The 8,954-nt window shown below is 41.3% G+C and overlaps 1 long non-coding RNA gene across 1 annotated transcript; it reads right to left on the minus strand.

The window, feature by feature from the left end:
- Positions 1 to 4,523: 4,523 nt before the first annotated feature.
- Positions 4,524 to 7,558, minus strand: LOC123049149 (uncharacterized). The gene is made up of 3 exons (XR_006423458.1): positions 6,877 to 7,558; positions 6,625 to 6,780; positions 4,524 to 6,531 (listed from the first exon to the last, which is right to left on the minus strand). It is a non-coding gene; the product is annotated as an uncharacterized lncRNA (long non-coding RNA).
- Between the last annotated feature and the right edge of the window lie 1,396 nt (positions 7,559 to 8,954).

The following is an 8,954-nucleotide window of genomic DNA, read 5'->3' on the forward strand; positions in this document are numbered from 1 at the left end:
GGACCCCCGCAAACATGGTCTGACAGGTCAAGACAGTCTGACTCAGGTTGGGTTGTCCGACTTTATCGGGAGATCAGCATACCTAGGTTTTTTTGGGGACCTATAAGTAGGACACCACTTCCCCACGAGGAAGGGGGTGCATCCAATACTTTCTCCACCATTGTTCTACACCTAAAAAAGCTTGAGCCTTCCTATCCATCAATTGATTACATCCTTTAGGGAGAGCTAGAGGAGATCCTGGTCTACTACTTCACCACAGAAAAAACTCGAGTTTGTCTTGTTACTCCGGGGTTTTGTGGGGAACCGTAGACATTTGATGTTTCCCGGGATCTTCCAAGTTGTGTGGTTGTGCCCTAGTCTAGTTTGTGAGGGTTTGGAGCTTGCCCGAAAATCTACTTCTACTGATTGGGAACTTGGGCATTTACCAATAATCTTGGAGGTTTAGGTGAGACATTCATTGTCGTGGGGGCATTTATTATTTCCTACCTCTTTGCATAATATAAGGTGTATCACCTAGTTCCATATCTAGAGAACTTTCATTTCCGCACTAACCTCTAAAAGCAACTAAGAAAGTATTAAATTTGGTAGTCGCCTATTCACCCCCCTCTAGTCCACATTTAGCACATCTTTGATCCTACAGTTATCGTATTATTGACCATGAAATTTTGAAAAATCAAGGAATAGACATTTTGTGTTAGAACCATTGATTGCTTGAGTTATCGGTTTTGAGCATCACGTCATCAGTCAATTATGAGCTTTTGTTTACCCAAATGTCTGTATTTTGCATGATTACATCATATATTTTTTGTGCATGGTTCCCTATTTGGTTCTTATAATAATAGTTTTCCTTATACGGCGTGAAAATTTGGAAAATAAGTTCTTGGTTGTTTGGGTTTTCCTTTATGATGTCAGAATTTATGGCAGTTTTACCATTAAAGTTTGAGATTAAAGAAGTAACAGTTCACGCCAACTGACTAAACCAATACTATGTTACTCGGTTCTAAATATAAGGCAAATGGGAGAAAAAAAATGTGATACTTTTATGGCAAGAAAGTGGAATTTCAAACAATGGGGAAATGGGAAACAAAACATTTAACGATAAGAAATGTGATCTCTAGGTATAAACAACCGGCCTTATTTTAAAAATTTCTGTTGGAGGTTGTTGTGCAACTATTAGTATGCTAGTTTTTCCTTCAAGATCAAAAAAGAAATTTTAGAAGGTTCTATTTACTTTCACATTTTTATGGTTAAGGTTTTTTGGTACTAACTAGTAAGTACCTACATAATTGGCATGTTTTGTTGTATTCGATTACATCGTGTTTTCTCAATCTCGTGCTCAACTATAAGATGCCCCTTCATCTGCTCCATTTTTTTATTTGTGTGACTCTATTTTATCTTATTCCCTTTTTATATTTTTTGAACATTACGCGCGTGGGTGTGGCTTTCTTTTGATCAATTGTGTGTGTGTGTGCGCGCGCGTGTGTGTGGATTTTAACTATGTGATAAATAAAAACATTTCTCATACACAGCGGGGTAAGAACGTAGAATGGAAATTGGATGTGAACATGGATGGTGATACAACATAAAGAGCACCTCCCATTACTATTATTAGTGGATTTACAATTCCATGAGAAAAATACAATGGGTTTTTGAAATTAAACATTTATTCACCTCAACTAAGTATCTACAATCTTTTCTTGGGATCATTCATGATTTTTTTCAAGAGCGCATCACATAACTTTGGAAACAAAAGTGTGTACTTTCAACCTTTCACCCTTTAGATACTATTTGGGTGTACATCAAACTCTAAAACACGATAAAACTACCGTTGACTCTCAAAAAGTGAGATGAAATATACGCTCATATACCATTGCAAAGAACATACATTTGATAATTTCAACGCCATCCAAGTTGCCGTGTCAGTTTATATCCACATACCCATACAACTTGAAAATAGCGAGGTCAAATTTTAAAATGAAAAGAACAATTTTATAGAATACAAACCAACAAAAATCTCCTTGTTTTTAATCCAATATAAAGGATACACAAAGTTTTAGAACTGAAATAATAAATCTTGGGAAAATAATTCACTTTGGAAACTCTGAGAATGTTTTAAGGAAACGAAATTTTCTTCCAACTCCCCTTTAATTTCCAAATAGAAAAGTGACCAATCTTTTTTCCCAATCTGGATTTTTTTTTGAAACGGGGCAAAAGACTTGCCATTTTCATCGTCTAAAAAAGAAGGTTTTAGAGGTTTATGGCCCAAGGCCAAGGTTACAATTACTCACTCTCGCGTCATTACATTACTTAAAGATTTCGCCCCTGCAATACTCCACAGAGATGCCTTGTCTTTAGTCCTAACGACAATTACCCCCATGGGAACGCTCATGTTACGAAAGACCCGCACATTTCTCTCTTTCCACAGCTCCGAAGAGATAAGCAACATCAGTGAAGCAAGCGTCCTTCATGATTGAGTCTTGTTGGTGGCATAGTGGTTCCACCACTCTTTGACAGAAGCGACACTACCCAATTAGAAGGGTGAACATCATGAAGACCAAGTCGGTCCTTGATCATGCACCAAACCTGAACCATGTAACGACGTTGATATAGGAGGTGGGCCGCCGATTCGTAGACCTACTTTCAAAGAAGGAAAATGTTACAGTTTGGCCACCCACGCTGTTGAAGCCTGTCCGCCGTCCGAATCATGTTGTTGATTCCGAGCGAAGCAAAAAAAGTTGCACTTAGGAGGAGCCCAGTCTTCCACACCACTGGGATCGTGGCCGTATCAGTGGAAAAAATATTTGGAGGATAGAAAAAAAAGGGTGAGAATCTCTTTGGCTTTGAGAGTTGGTGTTAAGAGATGTTTGGGTTTTAGAGCTCAAGGATGTAGTGTGCACTGAGCGGAGTAGTCTTTCCGCACAATTAAAATAAAAAGAAGATTGTACTTGAAGGGTGATACACTTGTATGATTTGTATCAATGAAATTTGCCTTTGTATCAAAGTAGCTAGTTGCATGTAGTGGTGTTGAGGTGTTGTAGGCCACTACAGAATCATGTCACTTATATCAAGGATAGCTCGAAGTGTGTTATTTGTAAGTACCCTATGGTTCATACTAGAAGTTAGTTGCATGGAAAGGTGAGCTCAATGAGAGTACACTGGTTGTTCTATTTTTTTGCGAATGTACACTGGCTGTTCTAGAATGTGTTATTTCTGCACAACAGAAAAAATATCAACTTAGTTCTTCTCATTATCCTTCATATTCTTGATAGTGACAACAAAGGTGGTGCAATAATATCTCTTGTTGGCTTTGGAAGCTTATTTTCTGCCAAAGATAAGCAAAATCTCCTATGATCAAGGCTTTGTTCCTCTAATAATGGGGTAGCTAGAGATGTTTAACTTACAAGACTAGCAAAAGATTATACATCATAGATAGACCCACAACTTGGTAAGTACATTTTCTTTCCTACGGTTACTATCGCATACTTAAAGTTTATGTATGTCATTTTTCGTATCTGTGAAATTATTCACAAAGTCACAAACAAATCTCCATCATTCAACTAGTAAGCTTTAAAGTAGCAATCAATCCTATACAACGATCAATCCAAATGAATATATTTTTTTGCACAAAAATGTTGAACCGGTTGAAACATTTCCTTTTCTATATATAGTGAAGTCTTACTAAAAAGTTATAAACATTGCCACCATGGTTGGACGCAACATTGAGGCCACGCCACCCTCACCGAATCGACGCCAAAGAGTATATACGTCACAGAGAAAGCTAAAGCCACCACGACCGGGGCAATCCCGCCAAAATCAATCTCGACAATATCGTAGCGTCGCCGATATATATTCCTCTCTTTCTTGCGAAAATAACAATATAGTTTTGTCGCGTTAGAAAGTTACAACACGGTCACTCATTTTAGAAAGCAATTGCCTATTTTGAACTATATCAAAGATAATGATTTGGAAATGAGCGTGCGTTGTTCCATTAGTTGTTTAAACATATTTTGAATAACAGCAACAAATTTGTAACCATATATTCCCGCCAAAAAAATTGTAACCATATATTACAAATAAAACAGCATATCCTCAAAAAGAACAGAAAAGAAAGAAAAACCCAGCAAAACCGAGCGTGTGTTGCAAGTAGTCCTACTAGTTTAACGCCCGTGCATTGCTACGGGTGAACAGAAAACATAGTGAAGCACGATTGTTTCAGTTCCTATAATAACAAATTCATTGTTTCTTCCCCTTCTTTCTTCGTAGGCATGGTCGTGTTTCTTTAACCACGCCCTCCTCACATCATATCTTTATCCTTACCCTTGCTTTTCCTTAACCTTTTTTGTCGCCATTGTGTTTGAACCCTCTTCGAAATGTTGTATTTATATATATATATATATATATTATGTTTTTATCAATTCAAAATATTATTTTAATATCTTTTTTGGCGACCAATTAGTTGAAATAAAACTTAAGCAGTGCCTCTCACAACTAACTGAAAGGAAACATGAATTACGTTGAGTACTGAAACAAAAGAACAGAATCTTATTTTCTGAAAAATAGACCCTCTAAAACAACATATACTACTCCCAATCATAAAGAAAAAAAAGATAACAGAAGAGGTACAGTTACTACAAAACACATTTGACCTTTAGGTTACTTCTCATAAAATCTTATTTCTATATCTGCCAAATGACTCTGGAGGAGCATCTTACGTTCAAGCACTTTTGTGTGAAGAGGCAGCTTGAGTTCAAGCTTGTCCTCTTGATTCTCAGGAGGAACCCTTTAACATCCTTGAGAACATAAAAATCTTAACAAAGCAAGCACTATGTTTGCAGTCCTTCTCCTGAATATGCAAATTCTTTCTCAGAATGTAGATTTACTTCAACCACATGCTTCAAAGTTCCCTAGCAAAAAAACAAACAAACTCCAGAATACATAAGTTTGCATCATAGAAGTATAAAGCTATGAGAAGCATTGTAGTGTATACTCACTTCGAGCAAACTAACAGCCACCGTAATTCTTTCAAGTTTTTCTAATGACATTATCATCCACGTAGTTCTGTTACAATATACATAGTACGTCGGCAGTCCGACAATTAGTATTCAGGTCCTATATACCATCTAAGAAAATGCAAGCATGTTTTCTTCCTACTGGTAGCATGTTCCTTTGATTGTTCAAAGTATATATCCGGTGATGTTTGACTATATTTAGAAAATAATGCATTGTCCCAGATTGAGATTAATCATGATGTTACATTGGCAAATACATTGTGTACGTTGGGATATTTTTTCTAACAATAGCGACAATAACAGATATTGTCGTGCAACAATAACAATAAAGGAATCCAATTGATCTCCTCGGCATCCTCATATGAGTTGTCGCTGTTCATAACATAGCTTTACCCGATGATACCCACCTCATGGGAGTCTAGGTATCTTCAATTCCTAAGCTTGCTCGAGGACGAGATTCGGCGGTCAGCGCTTTTTTGGCCATGTACAGGTTGCCTAATATGCCAATTGAGCAGAGCACGGCACGGATGAAAATCTCATAGTAGCAAATTCTCAATCCAGATATGAGGGATTCCTCGTGATAACTACTACTCCCTCTGTTCACTTATATAAGACGTTCAAGCCTGTTCACACAGTGTTCTAAACAGTTAAAAACCAGCTGCCTTAAATGCCTTATAAAAACGAACGGAGGGAGTACCACTAATGGAATGGTCTAAACACGATTAAGCTAGAAGAGACGACCAAACCTAAGGATGTAGCCTGTAGCGCGCGTCTGGAGACTCCTCACACACATTTTTGGGATCTGAAGCTGCCACCTTAAACCATCTAGTAGTCCTCGGAATACTATACTGAAAATTGTTGTCTAAATTTTAAACACCACGTGTTCCAACCCTTTGCCTACAATGCTATTATGAATCAGAATATATGTGTGATTTTTTAAAACAAAGTTAATTGTACTTAGCAGGGCCATAACAAGAGCATATCAACCGACATTTGTTCTTACCAGCACCAAAAGAAAGGAAAAATGCAAGGCAAGCACTCCCTCCATCCCAAAATAAGCATCTACTAAATCAAAGATGCTTATTTTGGGATGGAGAGAGTATATCAGTACACGACAAAAATATTAACATGTCAAATGATGAAAAATAAAACTAACTTTAAAACTAATCTGTCCTTTTAAAAAAGGCATAGTAACAAGAAAAATCGATGCAAGCCAAAATTGTTTATTGTACTACTTTCCTTAGTAGTTGATACCAGAATGCGGTAAAACAATAAATTAATTGCCTGATTTATTGTACTACAGTTTGTTGTCGGTCTACAGCCAAACCACTGGTTAAAGTTAGAAAGATGAACAGATAATAAAATTTGTATTCAAGCAACACGGACAATAAAAGTTATCTGAATGTGCACATCTACGTTCATGCTGAAAGAAATCAAAGAGAAGCGATAATCACCTTATATGTCCAGATCTCCTTATCGGTTTCTCTTTATGAGTAGTTGGCTGCCTTCTTGTTTACCAGGCCTGAAAAATCACACCAACCACCAAACCAATCTATCAGTAGCACCAGAGACATCCATAATTCATTCGATCAGGAGAGGGGAAACAGCTACCAACCATAATACTTGTGAGAGTGTACACTGTAAAAAGTTGTTTGGCTTCCTTGTTGAACTTAATCTTGGCATTGTTGTTGATGAACTGCCTGATTGGGAAGCAGATTTTTCCTTCTGCACAAGCTTTCAGACCAGGATTATCCAAAAAAAATATCCTAACCTAAGAAATCATATCAACCAATGAATATGAAGCCTGGAAGAAAAAAAGAGACATAGTATAGCTATAAGTGTAAGTATTCTGGAGTTTCTATCTCACCATAACCGAGAGCTCCTGCATAATGGCGGCATATCAGGATCTTTCTGGTGGCCGCCCTGAAGTTTACGTCGGATGATGATGGACTGCAGACCTTCTTGGTGACATGAAGGCAAGGTGCGCCGCGCCCGCAGCCAAAATCAAACAAGGAAGTCGACAGCCATGAATCAGCAGCGCCGACCCGCCACGCTTTGGAACCATGACCTCATCTTCCTCTGTCGGCGATTAGGCCAGCGCCGCCGCTGTCCGCTCTTCCCTCTCTCTTATCTCTCTCTTTCTCTCCCCCATCTCTCTTCCAAGGCGGGCGCACGGGACGGGAGGCATCCCTCACCTTGATCCAGAAGGCGCGTGGCAGCGGATGGATCGGTGGCGGGGCGACGAACACAGCCGGCGGTGGCGGCGACTTTTCCTGGAGAGAGATGGGGTCGGGATCGGGAGCGAGTTGGGAGTTGGGAGTTGGGGGGAGGCGGAGACGTGAGTGTGTGTTAGCGACAGTTTTTTTTCTCTCTGTGTTCGATCGGGGATGGGAGGAAGTGTGGGCTGGTTTCTGGGCCACGTCCAACGCGGTCGGGGATGAGAGGAAGGCAGTATCGATGGTACGTGGGCTTGCGGGCTGGATTTTATGCGGGCGTGTGGGACACCGAACGATGGTTGTTGTACGAGGCGGGAGGATCGAACGAGGTGGTCGAACCATAGCGACGTTTGATCCCCTTTAATAGTAGAGATATATATGCCGGAGGGGCACTTTGGTCCAGCCACACAATACATACTTTGTTCCAAGCCGCTCCGTGAGAAACAACAGCGAATAAAATGGTGCATCGTTGGGGTGGCATGGCATCGTCGTTAGCGGAGGCCTTTGTCCCGGTAAACTCTGGAACCCTCGATAAATAACCCTAACAGACTAACTGACAGGCCACGATGGACGGGCGTCGGGCGTAATGAAACCCGCGAAGAGAACCGCTGGCTGACAGGCGAGATTACGTGGGCGGAGGCTTATGTGTACGCTAGCGAAGCCATTCCCCGCACTCCTCCTCCTACAACCAACCGATCGCTGTCGTCGTCGGGCGGGCGGGCGGGCGGGCACGGGGGGCGGCCTGCTGCCGGCGCCGCCGCGTCGCAACAAAAACGGGAGCTCTGTTACGGAGCTGTACGCACGCCCGGCTCCTTTCTATCCTTCCCGGCGTCGGTTTCCGGCGTAAAAAGTCGAGGGAAGCTGGCCTGTCCGTGCTACTGCTGTGGGCGGCCGACCTTTTCGCCCTTTTCCGAGTTCAATGCGGGGTTTCATGTGATCTGATAATACGCGGCCAAAGGCGGGCGTGAGCGTGCCTGCATGCTTCGCGATGAATGCTTCAGTTTCCGGTGTATGTATGCGTCCCGTGCGAGGTTACGGCGCTGTTTCTCGCGAGGCTGTTGCGATTTATTTTTTTCGCATCATAGTACGCCGAGAAATCGTTCGGTTCGGAACAGTTCGGCGAGCGGCTTGATTATGGCTGTGGGAGCACACAGGTCCTGATATATACTAGTACAAGGGGAGCTAGAGGCTGCCAAATAGGCTTTGCAATCTGATCATTAATCTCCTGATGTATTATACTACTAGTACTACCTAACAGCCCATCTTGTCGTGGTTTATGGAGTATTATTATTCTCAAGGCCGCAACAGGGAGGCCATCTGCCGCTGCTCTGGACTCGTCCTCTGAACCAGCATTTTTTATCAAACCATCTTCACTCATATTTGTAGCTAGGACGCTGGTTAGGAGCTTACTACACTTGTATCAATAGGTTGGGTGCAATTCAAATTCAAAGAGTTTGTCATTTCATTTCAAATTCAAATTGTGATTATAGAAGAAAATGAAAGAAACCACTAGTTCAATGTGAATATTGTAATATACCTTCCTTTTTGAATGCACATTGTTTCCGGCCCGAGCGCTCTGATTGTTGCGTCCTCTCCGGCCTTCGGCTCGGCATCCCGGCGGCTCCGTCCCCGACAGATTGGATCTGCACTCCTTTTCGGCTCCTAGCTTACTGGTGGCGTCGGTTGCCACCCCTTCCTCCGCGTCGGCTCTTTCCGCCCTGCCACCTTT

The sequence above is a fragment of the Triticum aestivum genome, chromosome 2D (genome assembly GCF_018294505.1).
Source record: "Triticum aestivum cultivar Chinese Spring chromosome 2D, IWGSC CS RefSeq v2.1, whole genome shotgun sequence".
NCBI classification, from domain to species: Eukaryota; Viridiplantae; Streptophyta; class Magnoliopsida; order Poales; family Poaceae; genus Triticum; species Triticum aestivum.